Source organism: Crocuta crocuta, unplaced genomic scaffold (genome assembly GCF_008692635.1).
Source record: "Crocuta crocuta isolate KB4526 unplaced genomic scaffold, BGI_CrCroc_1.0 scaffold292, whole genome shotgun sequence".
NCBI lineage: Eukaryota > Metazoa > Chordata > Mammalia > Carnivora > Hyaenidae > Crocuta > Crocuta crocuta.
In genome coordinates, this window is record NW_027528370.1 from 1,220,807 (window position 1) to 1,241,478 (window position 20,672).

General features: G+C 36.7%; 1 pseudogene; it reads left to right on the forward strand.

The window, feature by feature from the left end:
* The first annotated feature begins 1,236 nt into the window (after positions 1 to 1,236).
* LOC144223507 (large ribosomal subunit protein uL30 pseudogene) lies at positions 1,237 to 20,405 on the forward strand (annotated as a pseudogene).
* The last annotated feature ends 267 nt before the right edge of the window (positions 20,406 to 20,672 follow it).

Consider the following 20,672-nt stretch of genomic DNA (forward strand, 5'->3'; position numbering starts at 1 on the left):
ATGGAGAGAAGTACATATGATCTTTCCTCACACCAAGAAGTATGTTCTATTTCACGCATTATGTTTTGAGAAGATTTGGCTTATGTTCCAATTTTAGTTGGAATAGCCATTCAATTAGAAGAAATTTTTCTATATCCTATTAATAGCTATTTATTTCTCATCCTTTTTCTTTTTATCTTAAGTCTTTAGTGTGCAACTGGAGAAGGCTCTGAAATGATTGACACTCACAGCCCCATTTTAATTAATATTGAACAGTTTATGCTTTATTCATTCTTCTCCAATTAGAATATAAATTCCTTAGGCCTCAATCTAGTACAAATTAATGTGCATGGTTACCTCATTTTATTTTTGTTTCTTTTAGTTTTTTAATGATTTTTTATTTATTTCTGACAGAGAGAGAGAGCGAGAGAGAGCGAGCACGTGCGCGCAATCAGGGGAGGGTCAGAGAGAGAAGGAGACACAGAATCTGAAGCAGGATCCAGGCTCTGAGCTGTAAGCACAGAGCCCCACACAGGGCTCGAACCCACAAACCCATAAAGCATGAAGCTTACTTCATGCCTCTGTCACATTTTGGTAATACTTAGAATATTATAAACTATTTCGTTACTCTTTTGTTATGGTGCTCTGTGATCAGTCATCTTTAAATTTATTATTATAATAGTGGGGGTACCACTAACTACACTCCTAAGAGATCAAACTTAACTGATAACTTGTGTGATCTGATGACTCCTCCAACTGACCATTACCCATCTCTCTTCCTCTCCTTTGGCCTCCTTACTCTCTGCAACAACAATACTGAAATTAGGCCAATTCTGCTTCAGATTCTCTGTCTCCCTCTCTCTCTGACCCTCCCCTGTTCTCTCTCTCTCTTTCCTGTATCTCCTTCTCTCTCTGACCCTCCCCTGCTCATGCTCTCTCTCTCAGAAATAAATAAAACATTAAAAAAAAGAAATTAGGCCAATTAATAACATTACCATAACTAAAAGTATTCAAGTCAAAGAATTACATGCCTCTCACTTCAAAACCTTAAAAGGACTAAGCCAAGATAGGCCAAAAACTAGACTTTCTACAACAAACAGTTAGCCAAGCTGTCAATGTAAAAGAAAACTTCTTAAACAGTAAGTGCTACTCCAGTGAGCACACTAAGAATAAGAAAACAAAACAGCCTTATCCAGGCACAACATTCCCTTAAGCCAAAGCCTAATTCACAATAAGGCTCTAACTCTCTTCAGTAGTATGAAGGCTGAAAGACTTCATAAAGCTCAAGAAAAGTTTGAGCCAGCAGAGGTTGGTTCATGAGGTTTAAGGAAAAAGGCCCTGTCTGTAACACACAAATGCAAGGTAAAGCAGGAATTGCTGATATAGAAGCTGCAGCACGTTGGCCAGAAGATTTAGCTACAATAATAAATGAAGATGACTACACTAACCAATAGATTTTCACTGTAGACAAAACAGCCTTATATTGAAAAAGATGCCTTGTAGGACTTTCATAGCTGGAGAGGAGAACTCAATGCCTTGCTTTAAAGCTTCAGAGGACATGCTAGCTTTCTTGTTAAGAGCTAGCATGTCTTAACTCAAATGGTGGCTTTAAGTTGAAGCCAATGTTCACCATTCCAAAAATCTTAGGGCCCTTAAGAATTTTGGCACATCTACTCTGCCTGTGCTCTGCAAATGCAACAACAAAGCCTGATTGACAGCAAATCAGTTTATAACATGGCCTACTGAATATTTTAAGCCCACTGTTGAAACTACTGCTCAAACAATAAGTTGTCTTTTAGAATAGGACTACTCACTGACAATGCACCTCATCATGCAAGAGCTCCGATAGAAATGTACAGGGAAAGTAGTGAGGCTCTCATGCCTGCTAACATAGTATCTATTCTGTAGCCCATAGGTTGAAGAATAATTTCAACTTCCTTCCAAGTTTTATTATGTAAGAAACATCTTTTGTAAGGCTAGAGCTGCCATAGACAATCATTCCTCTGATGGATCTGGGTAAAGTAAAATGAAAACTTTCTGGAAAGAATTTACCATTGTAGATGTCATTAAGAACATCTGTGATGCATGAGAGCAAATTAACATCACCAGGAGTTTGAAAAAGTCATTCCTCATCAATGACTTTGAAGGGTTTACCAAGCCTTCAGTGGAGGAAGTAACCGCAGATGTGGTAGAAATAGCAAGAGAACTAGAATTATAAATGGAGGCTGAAGATGTCACTGAACTGTTGCCATCTCTGATAAAACTTGAATGGATGAGAAATGGCCTCTTACAGATAAGCAAACAAAGTGGGTTCTTGACATGGAATCCACTCCTGGTGAAGACTCGGTGATGATGGTTGAAATGACAACAATGGATCCAGAGTATTTCATAATTTTTTTAAAAATATTTTTATTTATTTCTAGGAGAGAGAGAGCGTGAGCAGGGGAGGGTCAGAGAGAGAGGGAGATAGAGACTCTGAAAATAGGCTCCAGGCTCTGAGCTGTCAGTCAGCACAGAGCCCGACACGGGGCTCGAACCCACGAACCGAGAGATCATGACCTAAGCGAAAGTCGGACGCTTAACCGACTAAGCCACCCAGGTGCCCCATCCATAATCTTAGTTAAGAAAGCAGAAACAGGGTTCGAGAAGATGGACTCCAATTTTTAAAGAAGTTCTACCCTGAGTAAAATGTTAATCAAACAGCACTACATGCTACACAAAAATAATTTGCGAAAGTAAGAGTCAATTGATAGGGCAAACTTCACTGTAGTTTTTTTTTTTTTAAATTGCCACAGCCACTCCAACCTTCAGCTACCGCCAGCTTGAATAGTCAGCAAGGTAACACTGACCCTCGACCAGCAGAAGAATACAACTTACTGAAGGCCCAGATGAAGGTTAGCATTTTCTGGCAGTATTTTAAAATTATGGTATGCACGCTTTGTAGATAAGATGATACTACACTTTTAATGGACAATGGCATATTATAAACATAACTTTGATATGCACTGGGAAACAAAAAATTCAGTTGACCCTCTTTATTGAATTTTTGTTTTACTGCAGTAGTCTGGAACTGAACCAACAATATTTCCCAGGTATGCCTGTATTCCTCAAAACAATTAGAGTTATACATGCTATAGGCCTTTCTAAATTAGGTGAAAACATAAAATTTTTTATATAAGTTATAATTTTAAAAAAGGATTAAAATGAATTCAGAGTGTAGTTTAAGTTACAGAGCTTGCTTTTTAACTTATCGGGCTCTCACACAGACTACTGCTTTATCAGACAAAGTCAGTGTGGTTTATAAATTGGGATATGATTTTTACACCTGTTCTCTTGAGAGCCAGAAAGCCATTATTTTTAATCAAATATTTATGTAATACCTCTTTGAGCAGCTTGGTGTCTAAACGAATGGTTGTCTATGATGATGAAATGAAATTGACTTTGATCTACCAGAAAATACATAACTAACCAAAGAAAACACTAAAGTATGAAAATTACAAGACGATGAAAGAAGTGTCAGTGGTAAACAAAACAGCAACACTAAAAGCTCCCATGCTGTGGTCTCAGAAAAGTTTTATTTCCTAGGAGTTCTTAACTCTGGAATATAGATATAATTTTATATGCTTTGGATGGTTTAAAGGTCCACAAAGTCCTTTTCTTGCTAGAAAACACTTCTAGAGCATAGATAACCTGTTCAGGGCTCCTGTTTTTGTGAAAACTCTCTAAACCAACTCACCTTAAAAGGAGATACCTTGAGAAACAAGGCACATGAGCAGAGCTATAACACCAAAACCAAACACAATAAAAAAAAATAATAATCAAGAATTCTTGGGGTGCCTACATGGCCTAGTTGGTTGAGCATCCAACTTTGTCTCATGTCATGATCTCAAGCTGGTGGGTTCAAGCCCTATGTCAAGCTCTGTGCTGACAGCTCAGACCCTAGAGCTTGCTTCACACGCTGTCTGTGTGTCTCTCTTTCTCAAAAATAAAGAAACGTTGGGGCACCTAGATGGCTCAGTCGGTTAAGCATTTGACTTCAGCTCAGGTCATCATCTCACGGTTTATGGGTTTGAGCCCTGTTTGGGGTTCTGTGCTGATAACCTAGAGCCTGAAGCCTGCTTTGAATTCTGTGTCTCCCTCTCTCTCTGCTCGCATTGTGTCTCTGTCTCTCAAACATGAGTAAAAAAACTTTTTAAAAAAATTTTAATAAACATTTTTTTAAATAATGAGTTCTTTATTAGATCTAAGACATTTTCTATAGACACAAATGAATTGTGAAAGTTCCAACTGTCATTGCTTATCATAGCCATGCTTAGTTACATGAAATGAAAGGTCCAATGATTTTTCTTTAATCACTATGTAAAATTTCTCGTCTTAGAGTTAATCTTTTCTAAGAGAATAAAGGAATTCAGTTTTTCTGAACTTCCCCTAAATTCAGCATATAGTTTTTTTTTTTTTTTAACTTGCAACAAATATAATAAACAGCACTGGTGTCAGCCTAACTGATTTGCTTTATTGGTAAACCAGAAAAAAAGACAAGTAATAAAAAAAATGTTTGGAACTTCTATCAGGCACAAAATAAATAATATGTCCAATTAAAATAACTTTAGGTATAATAAGTAAAAGGGAGCAAGATGATAGAAGGGAACCAACATTGGTAACAAGAGCCATGTGCAAACGCACAGTGCAGTGTTTTACTCTACCACTAATATTTCTCTAATGTTCATTATTCTAATTGTAGATATAATTATATGATGAATTATAAGATGAATAAAAAGATTCACAGAGGTTAAGGGAATGGCTTCAGATAGTACATGATGCCTGGGGCAATCTGCCATACATTATATACAAGTGATTGGGGAAGACGCATCAATCCTGATATGGTAAGGGAAGGAGCTTGTGTATTCAATAAGAGACTAATTGCAGAGAGCCTTAAAAATTGAATAACGACTTGGTATTCATCATCAAAAAAAACCCCAGAAGTCTAGCAATTTAGAGAGAAGAATGTAATGAATCAGTATTTTTAAAAACAGAAATATAGTCAAGCAGTGGATTACCATGGTAAAAGAACAGAGGGTAACAAATGAGGAAGCTGTTTTAGTCATTAGATGGTAGACAACCAGGATTAGAATGACAATGAAGGAGAAGAGGCCCTATTTGTGGTAACAACAAAGGATATAAAGACGTGTTCCCTATTTGCTTGCCTAATGGTCTCCAGTGCCCCAACCATCTTGCTAAGGAAGAGGATATTCTGTCTGGTGTTGGACCCTGGATTTACTGAAGCCAAGTCTTCATTCCCTTCCCACCACCAGTGCCCGGGGTGGGGGGAAGCAGTAGCCAAAGAGGAGCTGCATGGCTGCCAGTGGAGACGCACAAGCTTCCCTCAGAGCACCTGCAATATTGCACCCGTGATTACTTTACTTCTGGAAACAAGCCTTAGAGGTGGGAGGGCCTTTAAAACAACCAATATAGAAATTACTTCTGGTACATGCTCACACTCAGCCTCTTTCTGAGCACTTCCAGCTGTCCTCATTTCGTAGAGGGGTCACTTTCCTGGTTTGGAGACTCTCTTACAGTTCATATGCAAATAAATGGAAAAAAAAAAAAAAAAAAAAGAAGGAAAGATGGGACAAGCAAATATACAGTTTGGACCTTGTTTGGATCCAGACTGGAACAAACCAATTGTAAACAGACATGTTTTAGATGACCAGGGAAAATTACAGATTTAATATGTAAAAATTATTTTATTGTTAAATAGTGTAATAATACAGGATTCTATTTTAAAAAGCCAGCTGGGATGGATATATTGAGGAATCAGTACTTATGGGCAAAACATATAATGTCTGAGATTTTCTTTAAAATACATACATACTGGGGCGCCTGCGTGGCTTAGTCGGTTAAGCGTCCGACTTTCGCTTGGGTCATGATCTCGCGGTTCATGGGTTCGAGCCCCGCGTCGGGCTCTGTGCTGACTGCCAGCTCAGAGCCTGGAGCCTGTTTCAGTCTGTGACTCCCTCTCTCTCTGACCCTCCCCGGCTCACGTTCTCTCTCTCTCTCTCTCTCCTAGAAATAAATAAATCACTTAAAAAAAAATACATACATACAACAAGGTGTGGGAAAGGACTATAGTTTCCTCTGCATTTTTGTGGCTGTTTGAAATTCTCTAGATGTTAAAAAAAAAAAAAGTGACTTCACGAGAGAGAATGGGTGTATGTATGTATCTGAATACATATCAATGAAGACCAGTTGTACACAGATGAATCTCACTTATGGAGATGGATCCAAATGTTTCTCAAGTGTGCTCTCATGCCCTACCATTCTTAGTTGCACACCCAAAAGGAAAAGACGAAAAGACGGACCTTGCGTGTAGATAACACTTTACTATTCTGGCAGGAAGAAGGATATTCTTCTCCTCCCTTGGCAACAGCCCAGCCCAATGACAGACAGTCATGACTCAGCCAATGAAAAGCCACTATATTTCAAACCCCTAGTTTACTTCAGTGGACTTTTAGCATCTGACAGCCTTCCCAACTTCTTCCTTTCCTCTCAACAAAGGAATGTTCCACTCCTTTGCTCTGCAGACTTAGGTATGGCTTTGCCTTAGCTTGACTATCCCAAATTGCAATTCTTTGCTATTCCTGAAAAAAAAATATTTTTGCTAGTGAAATAACCAGTAATCTTATTTTCCAGGTTAACAAAAGAGATACTGGTCAGGAAAAGAACTCCCAGCTACACCTTTCACACATAGTCTCATTTGCTACCTGATTACTGACATTTTCTAGTGATATTTTCTTAATGCCTACTGGTATTCTGTTTAAACACAGGGAGAATGTATACCACGGCAGCAAAGCTACTTATTTTATCGATCAGAGAGAAGTGTAAAAAAATATTGCCTGTATATAAATCAAAAAAAGAGCTGAATTTTCCACACTAACGTTTAAAAGGAATTTCCTTGGAAACATTATTTATAGGCAAAGCAGGCAAAGCCTGAATCTTTGGCCTCCAGTATTCTTCTAGAGTTCTGCTTTACCTTCCCTTATACAATTCTCATTCAGTTTCACTTTCTCTTCAGTGTCCAGCTAGAGTGAAGACTTTATCACTTGCAGAGAATTGATTTTTCCGAAGTGGAAGGCTAAATACATTTCCTTCTCCCTGATAACAATGTTCTCACAGCCACTCTTATTGGCTATTTTGTTATTCTTAAGTTTTCTCTTTGTCAGTAAATGAGGAGTGAATATTTTCATTTGCTCTCCGTTTTCTTTCAGTATATTTTACTTTTCTTCTTTTTTCTGTACAAGAAACTGATTTTCTCTTGCCAAAGAGCTACATCCCTGACACCTAGCACAACACTGAGCAAATATCAGGGGTTTTATAAATAAAGGCTGAATGACGAAAGAAATGCACACTCTTACTCTTACCCACTCACTACATCAACACAGCAAATGCAATACTCAAAGTTTATAGTATTCAAGAATCTCTTTGCTAACGTCTTACTCCAGGAGGCATTATTATATTCCTGATGGCATGGAGATCTTTACTTACTAGTTTGTTGGGCAATTAAAGCTACCGATAATCTCAGCATCAACATAAAAACACCCAAGTCAATCAGTAGCATTAGACAGGAGAACAGGTAATAATTTTGTATAATAAATGAAGCATGCTATCCTCTTTATGGACAAATACGTTACCAGCTCATACTAAGAGGACTGCAAGGTGCAAGGTGTTTCTCCCATGAACTGTTGCATTTTGAGTCTCTAGGCTCTCTATACTATTGAAGGGGCTGATGGAAGGGCAGTGAGATGAGGGTGTAATCTTTAATTATAGAAAAGTCATATTATGTGACTACAATAAACTAGGTTGATAAAGCAGAGCTTGATGGTAACATGTACCAACTATGAAACCAAACTTACCACCAATGTTTTTCATCATTCAAATACTGCTTTTCAGAGTACTAATTTTTTTCTTTTTTTTTTTTTTTTAAATTTTAGAGACAACTAGGCCAGGAAGGGCAGAGAAAGACAGAGAGACTTCTAAGCAGGCTCACTCTCAGCACAGAGCCCTCCATGGGGCTGGATCCCATGACTCCGGCATCATGACCTCAGCCAAAATCATGAGTCAGATGCTCAACCAACTGAGCTACGCAGGTGCCAACCAGGTCATGTAGGTGACCTTTATTTTTCTACTTCTTCAAAAGGATACCAGCATAATTATCATTTTGGAGACAATATCATTTAATATTTTTTTCAGTTATCATGTTGGCATTTTTTACATAGTAAAAAAAAAAAGTCATTCTGCATCAGAAGAGAATTGCAAAACTTAGTATTTTATTTCAGTGGTGCCTCAGGAGAAAGTCATGATACTTATTTCCTTTTTACTTCATTTTCTTCCTCTTAGAATACTGAGAACCACAGAGTTGTGAGTGTTTCTATATTAAATTAAAATATCTGATAATGAAGAGAAATGTCTATAAAATGGTAACAAGACTTCTGCATGTTCTTAAAACATTCTATTGTCCCTCAGTGATGAGGCATGAGTGCTTAAAAAGTGAGTCTCCTAAGGAGACAAGTGAAAAACCTAAAGCCCGCTCAGAAACAAAGCTCCAAGAAACATTATCAAAATTTCCACATATTTTTCATTTTAAAATGACACCATTTTTAATCTGCATATTCTTGTCACTAACATGTCAGACTAGAACCCTTCTGGAGATACTACAGCGAGAAAATTACTATCACAGAGTATCAAGTTAAGCTGTAGTAGAAGTCATTTAAGCTGCAGGAGAAGTAAAACAAATTCTAACACCAAGATCCTTTCATACTATAGATGAAAAGTCCAAATTCCTACAATTATTAAGGGAAGTTGGTCTTATAACAAATCATTTAAATTGTGTTACGGTTTTTGCCCTGATGTTTTGGGGGATTCAAAAGAAGAAGTGTACAGTATGCTTTCTTGCATATAATTTCATAAATATAGTACTCTCACAGGTAAGCATGGCTGACCTTTTGAATTCTCTAAATTCTGTCACATTCTGGGAACTGGTACCTCTAGACACATGATGAATGTCAGGTGAAAAATTCTCAACAGGAGAATTTCTCAAATTGTAAAACTGTAAATTGTAAAACAATTTCTCAAAACTGTAAAAATAGTAATTGATTCCTTTTCTTACAAACATATTTCTAATTCCTTACCCAGATTTATAATTAGATACAGCTTAGAATCCATACTCTTTGAGAATTTTCCCCAAATAAATGTAGCAGTTGAATTTTCTTTAAACTGTGACCGAATTTTTATTTAAGCACAAAACATTTCTAAGCTTTTCTTTTGTAAGGTGCTTTCTTTAATCTTTCAAGTTAATGTTAATGATTTATTTTGAGGCAGAACATAAGAAAAATGCAAGTAAAAGAAGGCGTGTGTGTGCATCGTATTATTTTTTACAATACAAATCGAAACAGTCTATCTTTCTTTCCTGTTTTGACTTGGAACAGTCTTTTCAAGGGTAATATACACAGCCACTTCTAATCATGGTTTTAAATGTCAGATGTAAATTTCAAAAAAAAAAAATAAATCTTTTTAAAATGGAATTCACAATGTTAACTCTACCACTGACTTTTCATAAAAGTTTTCCATCACTTTGACATTTTTCTTGCTGGATCATTCACATACTTTGCATTAACATGTGGTAAAATAAAACCGTAAACTATCTTTCAAATATGACTTAGGAATAAAATAATTCAAATGTGCTCTAATGGAGTATGTTATATAATCATTTTAAAAGACTTCCCCTAATTTAGGTATGTGTCATGATTAGCAAGAAACAGAAGATATTATTACCTTTAACTTGAGCCAAACGTTCAACTTACATTCACAAAATAAATATCCTTCTTACTTCCAGTTTTTTTATTTTCTTGATGACAGTGAAATTTAAGAGTTAGTAAATGAGCAGAAAGTATTCAGTCAGGAGCACGTACATCACAAGAAGTTGTCAAAGAGTAATTAATATTTTGGACAAAAGTAACTGATAATTAAGTGATATCTGAAGAACTCTAAAAGAAGTTCATAGTGATAACTTACTCTTTTTAAGAAGATACAACCTATAGAGTGTTTGCCATAAATCAGGAAAAGAGACAACCAGGAAAAGTTTTTTACTCAAAAAGCATTAAATAAATTAGATTTGTTTCTCATCCCACCAGACTTCTTAAAAACTGAAAAGAAAAACATCAATAAAGTCGTTTCTAGCATCTCTTTAAGTTTCACTATTTAGAACAGCAGTAAAGTCATGTCTTTATAACAAGCCCGTAAAACATTTCTTTCCTTTCGTTTATTTTCTGGTTTATTTCTTTTCCTTTTTGTGTTACAGAAGGATGCCCTCAGGTACTAATTAACTAATTGCCAACTGCCGTAAGCTAAAATGTGAAAATAGCAACGTATTTGAGAAATAGCCTTTCCTGTACATTCTATTTAAAACCATGTTCACTATTAGATTAGAAATTTTCTGTACGTGCAAAACTGCAAGACACATACTTAGAAATGAGAGAAGCATTTGAGCGAATCAGGCTTATGAAGCATATCAAATATAAATTGTTCCAATATAAACTGTGTTGAAGTCAGGCTTGGTTTTACAAGAAAGCTTTCAAAACATCTGTGTTTTCATTGTCAAACTTTTGCTGACAATTCAAAAACGGAACTCCTAAATGTTGTGTTAAAAAACAAAGGATTCAAAGGTTGCAATAGTGCTAATGAACAGTTTAATTTAGAAGAAGACTGTGGGAGGGGAAATATGGGAGGAGAAGACGGCTGAGGGCGACCTAGGTCACGGCCTATTTTCAACATGCACCTCCTCCTACTCAAGGGCAATAAAGGAGAAAAAAAATGTGTTCTCAGAATAATAGTTTCTCCCCTAGATTTTAATACTTTCTATGTAACTGTTAAAGAGTTAAAAAAAAATAATACAGGGAAATACATAAGAACATTAAAATATGTGAGGAATTTATTTCCAATCAGTTGGTATTCAGATTTTTGAAAATAGGTCAATGTGAAAACTGCTGACAAGGTCACAATTAAGGTATCATCAAATTAAGCTCCTTATTGGGGTAAGGCACAGTTAGACAAGCACACAAAAATGAAACCCACCTCCACTGACTGGATGTTTTCAAGTAAGAGTACTTGTGGTTCCCATGATGACTCACACTGACTCTAAAATCATTTACTTTAAAACACATTTGAACTGCATTTTAATATAGTTGAATAAATATGTCAAAAGTTCAAACTACACTTTGATTTTCAAAACATAATTATTTTCAACTACAAGTGCATATATTAAGGTCCAATCATCTATACATCAAAGCATGTGCCATATATAATTATCTTCTACAACTTGTGGAATCAGGTTTGATACAAAAAAAAGTTATAATTTTATTTATTTTGTGAGAGTGTAGCATGATTCTCACACAGCTGTAATGCAGAGGTTTTCTTTCCAGGAAGCAACTTCATTCCTGCCGGCACCACTCAGGTGGGTTCATACCTGAAGAACTGAGCCCCAAACACCACGTGGTGTAGCTTTTTTTATAAATATATTTTCTACTTCTTTGTCTCCCATACATGGTAACATGCAAGCATGTAGTCTGATTAAGTGGTCTCATGTTACAAGGTTATGAGCAATGTTGTTACATATGCATATAACCAGGTTACGTTGAGGTTTTTTGTTTCCTTCCTTTCCTTACAGGCGAGACCCTACCACAAGAGAGCCTAAGTGAGGAAGAGGCAGAGACAGAAAGAAAAACAGAGAGAGAGAATCCCAAGCAGGCTCTGCATCACCAGTGCGGAACCCAACACCGGGCTCTAACTCACAAATCCACAATATCATAACGTGAACCAAAGTGTCAGACACCTAACTGACTGAGCTACCCAGGCAGTCCAAATTTCCCTTACAATTTAAATACAAACATTATCCTGAGTCTAAAATTATTCAGCAGAAAAAAAATTTTTCATGTAAGTGATATCTCTAACATTTATCTAAACAGAATCTCATTTTAAGTTTTTAGTATCTGTTTCTTAAAATAAAAGGATTTTGGAATGCCTGTAAAATGGGAATGTATATAATCAGTCATCTTCATAAGCCTTCAAAAATCTAGTCACATTTACTCAATGATTTTTTTTAAATGTTTTATTTATTTATTTCTAGGAGAGAGAGAGAGAGAGACAGTGTGAGCAGGGGAGGGTCAGAGAGAGAGGGAGTGACAGACTCTGAAACAGGCTCCAGGCTCTGAGCTGGCAGTCAGCACAGAGCCCGACGCGGGGCTCGAACCCATGAACCGCGAGATCATGACCCAAGCGAAAGTCGGACGCTTAACCGACTAAGCCACCCAGGCGCCCTCTCAATGATTTTATTATAAATTTATCCAAGTGTAACAATATTCTTTAAGGCCACAGTGATTACAAATCTTAGTTAATTCAGTGAAAATTCCATATTAATAAAATTCCATATTCTTTAAGGCCATAGTGATTACAAATCTTAGTTAATTCAGTGAAAATTCCATATTAATAATGCTAAGACTTCAATCTTTTTAAATATGACAAACTTCCATATGTATACATCAAAAAATACTACTAAGGGTTTATTAATCCTTAAATTTATTTATGTAATACCCCTGGTTTATTTATCAAAAATGTACAAGAAGATGACTAGATAGGAAGAATATTTTAAGGATTTAAATTTAAGGAGAATAAATTTGAAAAAAAAAATTGAAGCCATAGCTCCTTCAACTTTTCTTCCTTTCTATAGTAATTTATTGGAAAGTTTATTAGCAAGAACACTTGTTTGATTGGATTTAGGCATCAACTTCTGTTCTAGCTTTGTCCCTATACTGTAGTATGCTCTTGGGGATGTCACTTCACTGTTCTGTGTAATTAAGTGATTGAATTTGATGATTAGTATAAATTTATGCTTCCCTCAACTGACTTCACAATAGATGACTTCAGGGAAAGTGGCTTAGAAAAATAAAAGATAATTCATTGTTTTAGTATATTTTTATCAGTAAGTCAAGCAAAGTAGATAAAATTGGGCTAGCTTACATGGTGATTAAAGATTATGACCCTCTGAGTGTTTGGTACCAGCTAATTGATTCATCAGTACCCTAGAAATGCCATTTCAAATGATCAGAGGGACCTGCAGGTAATTTCATCTTGATAAGGAATCCTCTACCAACCTACATTCAAAACATCCAACAGTACTATTTAATACCAAATTAACTAAAAATCAAGCCACCAACTTTACTTTTACTTTTAAGTAATATGGGTTTAGTGTTGGGGTGTCTGGGTGCTTCAGTAGATTAAGCATCCCACTCTTGATTTCAGCTAAGGTTACGGTATCTCAGTTTTGTGGGTTCAAGCCCCCTCTGGCCCTGTGCTGGCAGTGTGGAGCCTGCTTGGGACTCTCTCTCCTTCTCCTTCTGCCCCTCCCCCACTCTTGCTGTCTCTGTCTCTCTCAAATAAATAAATTAAATTAAACTCAAAAAAAAATACGGGCTTAGGATTTACTTAGAAAAATGTTTCTTTTATGTATTTGTACTACCTTTACAGCCATATGGAAACAAATGCTGAGTGACATTAATTTTTATTTAGCTGTTAGTTTAAATTAGGTTTTCTATTAACTTTAAAATCTACTCGCCAATTTTTTTGGTAACAGTTAATTAGCAGAAACATGGTATTGTATTCACTACAGAAACTTTTACCCTGATTTAGGAATGTCAAGGTTTCAGCATGGTTCTGAGTGGAGAATATAACATTTGACAAGTTTTCTTCCTCTGGAAGAAATGTGAATTATTCTGGATCATAATGGTAGTATGGAGAATTTTGTTTTGTACTGCTTAGGAAAGAACACATAACTGGAATAAACATATTTAATTAGTGAGTTGGCATTCTCAAGGACCTAAAGAGGAAGGCTTATGGAAAACAAGGTTGTAAACATTGACAGTAATGGAATTATATTAAAATTTAATGAACGTGAATTCATAGCAGAGGGAAAAAGTTGCCTAATAAATGTTTCTGAAAATTCTTTATCTCCCTTCCACTATTTACTGTGTACAAATCTACATGACACATTAAGGCATCCTTCATAAGTACCTGAAGAGGGAATGAGAAGAAGAAACTTTATAGTTCTCTGGTATGTACAGGACACATAAATCCACAGGATTATAAAATTTACTAGTGACAAGATCAGCAGAGAGGGGCTGTCCACAGATATTTCTTCGAGAAAGGCAAATTTACTTTGGAAAGCCCAGGCCCTCTGTTGAGCACTCTGTTAGATTCATTCACACTTAGTAACTCATTTTCCCTTCACTGTAACCCTGACAGAAATAATTTTGGGAACAAATTTAAACCTCCAGAAACAGTTTATGCTACTCTTATTTTATCTGTATGGTTGCTAAGCTTGCATGTCATGATATCCAAAGAGAAATGGGTTTGAGGGATTAAGGTGACAAGCTTTCAGCAAGAAAAAAAAAATCAACTTTTTCCACTATCTGCAATTTGCTTCTTTGAAACCTTCATTTTTGGTCTTTTCTGGTCTTACAGCTCTCCCATTCATTCTCTAGGGTTCCTTCTTTCTTCCCTATTATAAAGCCACCATTTTTGAGCTACATTCTGTATCAAATTCCAAACATCAACTAAGTCGGGCTCAGGGAAAATGCTGCATAAAGATGACTGCTAGACCTATCTCTACCATGGTTGTAACATTCCTCAGTGTTTTTTTGACACTGAGCTATACCGAGTGTTAGTATGACATGTGTGGTCTGGTTCAAGAACTCAGATTTCCTGAAAACTCCAATAGCTACATCCTGAAAAGGTCCCTAAATCTAAAATTTAAATAAAGAGACTTCTTACTCATATATAGTAAATAAAGCTACATCTACAAATGAAATCAACTGGAGAGTTTCATGTATTGACTTGACTACACATTAGAATGACTTCATGATTTTTAAAAAAGGTAAAAGACCAGAATCCATACATGCTAATAAAATCACCATCTCTGAGGGAGCTGCTTGGCTACAAGCACTTTTTGTAAAATTCCTAAGGGACCCTAATGCTCAACCAAGTTTGAGAGCTAATGATACTGAATCAGAAGAGATTATCTATCCTTTAGGAATTCCAACATTTAAAAACTGTGCTCAAGATGATTCACAGATAAAGTATGGAAATCAAGGGGTAAGATGGTTTAAATAAGGAGAAATTAGGAAATGGAGACTGAAAGTATAACCAATTTTCTAGAATTTATAGTGTTGGTTGTTTAAAAATATAGGCAGAGGTTTTTTGTTTTTGTTTTTGTTTTTTAATTTATTTCTGAGAGAGACAGCATGAGCAAGGGAGGGTCAGAGAGAGAGGGAGATACAGAATCTGAAGCAGCCTCCAGGTTCTGAGCTAGCTGTCAGCACAGAGCCCAATGCGGGGCTCAAGCCCACAAACTGTGAGATCATGATCTGAGCCGAAGTCATATGCTTAACCGACTGAGCCCCCCAGGCGCCCCAAAATATAAGCAGAGTTTTTAAGGAAAAGAGACATTTTTAACATAGAGAAATGATGATGGGAAAGATAAGCACAAAGGGAAAGACTGAGGTTATGGAAGAAATGGGAAAATCCATCCCTAAAGGCTGAGACTAAATGAAGACTCAAGATCCACAGGAGAAAAAAATGTACACTGTAAAAAAGAATGTCTCACTTCCTTCTTGTAACAGAAGAAAAATAGAAAATTTGAGTTCAAAGAAGTGTACAAAATTTAGAGAAGGTGAGAGCCATCCAATAAGATAACTTCTCTTTTTCCTTTAACATTGGATCTAATGCTACCTGTGGGGAGAAAAGTGAACCTGCCTGAAAAATAATAAATATTCCGTAGGTATTAACAGACTCACTTCTTAAAACAATTCAGTGAGGTAGGTACTGTCATCCTTAGTTACAGATCAGACAACAGAGGCAGACAGAGGTGAGGTAACTTGCCCAAAATTCCCAGGGGCATAATGGGCTGTAAATGGACTCTAGGACATGAGCCTCCAGATTACCACAGCGTCTGTCAGCTATGGCTCCCCAGCACCGCAGAGAATAGGAGGAATTGCTCTCCTGCAGCATCAGACAAACCTCCCTCTGATTCTGCTCTTTGATTTACTCACCTTAAGAAAGTTACTTACCTTTTACAGACTCAATTCTATTACTAGCCAAGTGGAAATAATAGAACCTTCCTCAGAGAACTGTTGGCAAGAAAAATTAAATTCCATTGCATAGTATAGACATTTTTATACCTCCAACATTGGCAAGGCATAGTTCTAATTACTGAGGGCTACAGCAATCAGAGGAAAAGTCAATTCTCTTCATGGAGTTTATGTCCTAATAGAACAGAAGCAGCAGCAAGGAACGCGCAAATTCCATCAACTGAAAAAGACTTGTCTGAATTCCCAAGTATGTACAACTTTAGAGAAACATGAACCTCCCATCTCCTTTATCCTCAAGTTGTGCTTCTACTTTGCCTTGTTAGCCCTTTGGGGAAACATGCTCCTTTATGATTTTTATCACAGCAGTCAAAACCACAGAGAGGAAGCATTTGTGGTATTGAAAAAGAGGCATCCTCCTGGCAAACAAAATTGACAGTTAATATTTTAAGGTTTTGGGAAAAGGTGATTAACAGTAGCCAAAAGAAACTGAAGTTAGCTATATTAATTTCCCAACAAGTAGACTTTAAAAATCATTACTGGAGATAAAGAATAGAATTCATAAAGACAAAGGCGGCTATCAAAACCTCGAATTTGTTTGAATCTTTTAACATGACCTCAAATACATAAAGCAAAAATTGATAGAACTAAAAGAAGAAATAAACTTATAATCACTACAGAAGACTTCCACATAGTATTAACAATTCAGTAAGTAGCTGTACGGACATGGAAAATAAGTAAAGATATTGATCACATAAATAACATAAATAGCATTATATTTCACATATTTAGAATACCACACTCAACAATGAAGATTTATATTTAAGTGCAAATTAAATATTTACTAACATTGGCAATATGTCATAATGCAGGCATCAACAAACTTCAAAGAATTTAAATTATTTAAAGTATGCTGACTAACCACGGTAAAGTCAGAATTAATTAAAAACAGAGAAAGAGAATGTGCCCATACACACAAGAAAATTCATCATTTCCTAGAAATTAAATATTTCTCTAAAGATGCAAGAAACAAAAATTAAAACAAATCATAAAATACTTTGAATTAAATTAAGACATTTCAAGATCTGTGAGGGAAAAAATTTGTGAGATACAGCTAAAAAGCAGGGTTTAAAGGCATGTTTATAGCTTTATTTTATTTTTGAGACTTAGAGTAATAATTTTTTGTGTCATTTTGTAATACTTTAATCCTAAAGTCAATTCATTTATTTCATTTAAACAATTTACTGGGACAGCTGTGTGGCTCAGTTGGTTAAGCATCCAACTTCACTCAGGCATGCTCTCACAGTTGATGGGTTTGAGTCCTGCATCAGGCTCTGTTCTGAGAGAGAACATGGAGCCTGCTTCAGATTCTGTGTCTCCCTCTCTCTCTGCCCCTCCCTGGCTCATGCTTTCTCTTAAAAAATAAACATTAAAACAATTTTTTTAAACAATTTATTTAAATTAAAAATAAAATAAATAGTTCACCCATTTCTTCCACTCTATAACCCCTGACTCTGGCAACCACTAATCTGTTCTACCTATTAATTTGTTTGCTGCTTATTTGTTTTAAGACTCTGTATTAAGAGACATCCTACATGGGTGCCCAGGTGGCTTAGGTAACCATCTGACCCTTGATTTCGGCTCAGGTCATAATCTCATGTTTCATGGGAACGAGACCTCCCTTGAGCTCCGTGCTGGCAATGTGGAGTCTGCTTGGGGTTCTTTCCTTCCTCTCTCTCTGCCCCTCTTCCACACACCCCCCATCTCTTTCTCTCTCTTTCCCTTTTTCTCAAAATATACAATCATTAAAATAATGACACCATACAGTGTGTGTCTTTCTCTGATTTACAATATTTAGCGTAATGTCCTTAAGGTTCATCCATGTTGACTCACCAAGAGTCAAAAAATAAAAATGGAAATGAAAGAGATTTACACATGATACCACAGAAACACTAAAGATAAGAGGTTACTACAAATAATTATAAACTACATTAGACAACCCACAAGACATGGATACATTACTAGAGACATACAACCTACCAAGAATGAATCATGATGAAGTAGAAAATTTGAACAGACGGATTACTAGTAAGGAGATTGAATCAGCCTTCAAAAAACTCCCAACAAATTACAGTCCAGGACCAGAAGGCTTCAGTGGTGAATTCTACATAACATTTAAGGAAGAATAAATACCAATCCTTCTCAAAACTCTTCCAAATATAGAAGAGTAGGGAACTCATCCAAACTCATTTTATGAGGTCAGTGATGATGATACCAAAATCAGACAATGATACTACAAGAAATGAAAACTACAGGCCAATATTCCTTACAAACAGAGATGCAAAACTCAACAAAATATCAGTAAAATGAATTAAACTGTTTATTTAAATGGTAATACACTGTGACCAAGTAAAATTTATTCCAGGGAGCAAGGATGACTTGCCATCTGCAAATCAATTAATGTGATACACCACATTAGCAAAACAGGATAAAAACTATATGGTCATCTCTTTCTTTTTCCAGCTAGAACCATGGAGGGTGCTAAGGTGAAGAAATAGAAGATTCCTGTTGTGTCCAAAACCTTAAGAAAAAAGGAAGGAATTTCACAGAGTTGAGGATCAAATGTCTGAGAAACAAGTATGCCCAAAAGATACTTCAAAAGGAAAGGAATAAGCTTTTATGTGAAAAAGCTAAGCATCACCAGAGGGAACATAGGTAGATGTCCTGAACAGAGATTCAAACCAGTAGGATGGCAAGAAAAACTGGCAATCTCTGTGTACTTGGGGAACCCAAATTTGCATTTGTCATCAGGATCTTAGAGCTATCAATAGTGTGAGTCCAAAGGTTCAAAAGGTGTTGTAGCTTGCTGGGAGCCGCACTGGCTACACTGGATGACAGTCACAGTGAGGAAATGGTAGCGTTTGCACAGCTCCTGCCATGAGAAACAAAAACTGGTAGGTATCTCCTTCTGCTACTACTGGCTCATGTTGGAAATGAGCCTGCTGGTATTGACCAGGCCTCACAATATTCCAGATCACATTGATATTCCCCACACAGATTGCTCATAAGGAAAGGCATGTCCCTGCCTTTTCCAAAGAGGTTTCAGATGAAAACATTGTGGATGATTGTTAAAAGGCTCTTCCTAAGGGCAGTGCAGATCCAAGACTTACACAGTAAAGGGGACTTGAGTCTGGCCCTGAGACAAAGAGCCTAATTTAGAGTTAAGGGCAGATATCCACCCCCACCCAATTGTTTCTGCTTGGAGCACTGGCTGCCCCCCCTTCCCCCACCCAAGGCATTTGTTATCAAGTATTTGGAGTGACTTATTTTGGCCTTGAATATGCTGATTGCTCCCTGAGGAGGAACCTATTGAGAAACTTCTTTGTGATTATGGGAGCAAAGGTGTCTCCTGAAAGACCTGTTTGACCCCTGCTCACAGAGAAGTAACTTCACCCATTTTATGCTAAAAACATTGTCTGGTATGCTAAAGATGCCTTCCTTCCCCGTAAGATAAGCATCTAAATCCCCTACCTAAATCAGTATTGATAAAGGTTATGCAGGAGTCTTCTACAAATCTATGTCCCAGCAAATTCTTACCTATCAAAGAAGTTTGTCATCAGAGATCATTGTCTAAGGCAAATGCCACTTCTGTGCAGTCCCCCAAACACTTAACTATAAAATGAAGTTAAGCCACAGTCAGAGCAGAGAGGCCTGCCTGGTGACCAGAAAGACTCTCGGGCCTCTCTCACCCCTCCCTCACCGACACCATCCATCCTTCAGGGACCCCTGGACCCGGCCGGAGCCGGGCTCCGACAGTAGCTGCTTCACCTTCACCAGATTTTCAGTGTCACCTTTGTTAAGTTCAACAAGGCTTCGGTTAACATGCTAAGGATCGTGGAACGCTATAAAGCATTGGGGTTCCCAAACATGAAGTCAGTGAATGAACTGATTTAGAGGTATGGTTATGGCAAAATCAACAAGAAGCAAATTCCCCTGACAGATAACACATTGATTGCATGATCTGTTGGTAAATATGGCACCACCTGCACAGAGGATCTGATTCATGAGATCTGTACTGTTAAAAAAAAAAAAAAAAAATTCAAAAAAGCAAACAACTTCTTATGGCCCTTCAAATTATCTTCTCCATGTAGGGGAATGAAGAAAAAGACTACTCATTTTGTAGAAGGTAGAGATGCTGACAACAGGGAAGACCAGACAAGTTTATTAGAGGGATGACCTAAGGTATCCACCACGATTATTTTTATAATCTGTTAATATGGTCAGTTAATAAACAACTACTATCAAGTTGCAATAAAAGACCTATAGGATCATCTCAATGCAAAAGTAAATTTGACAAAATTCAACATCCATTTATAAAAATTATCAGCCAAGTAGGTATTTAGAGAGAACTTATATCAATATAACAGACATCATATATGACAGACCCTCAGCTTACATCATACTCTGAAGTGAAAAGCTGAGAAAGCTTTCCCTCTAAGATCA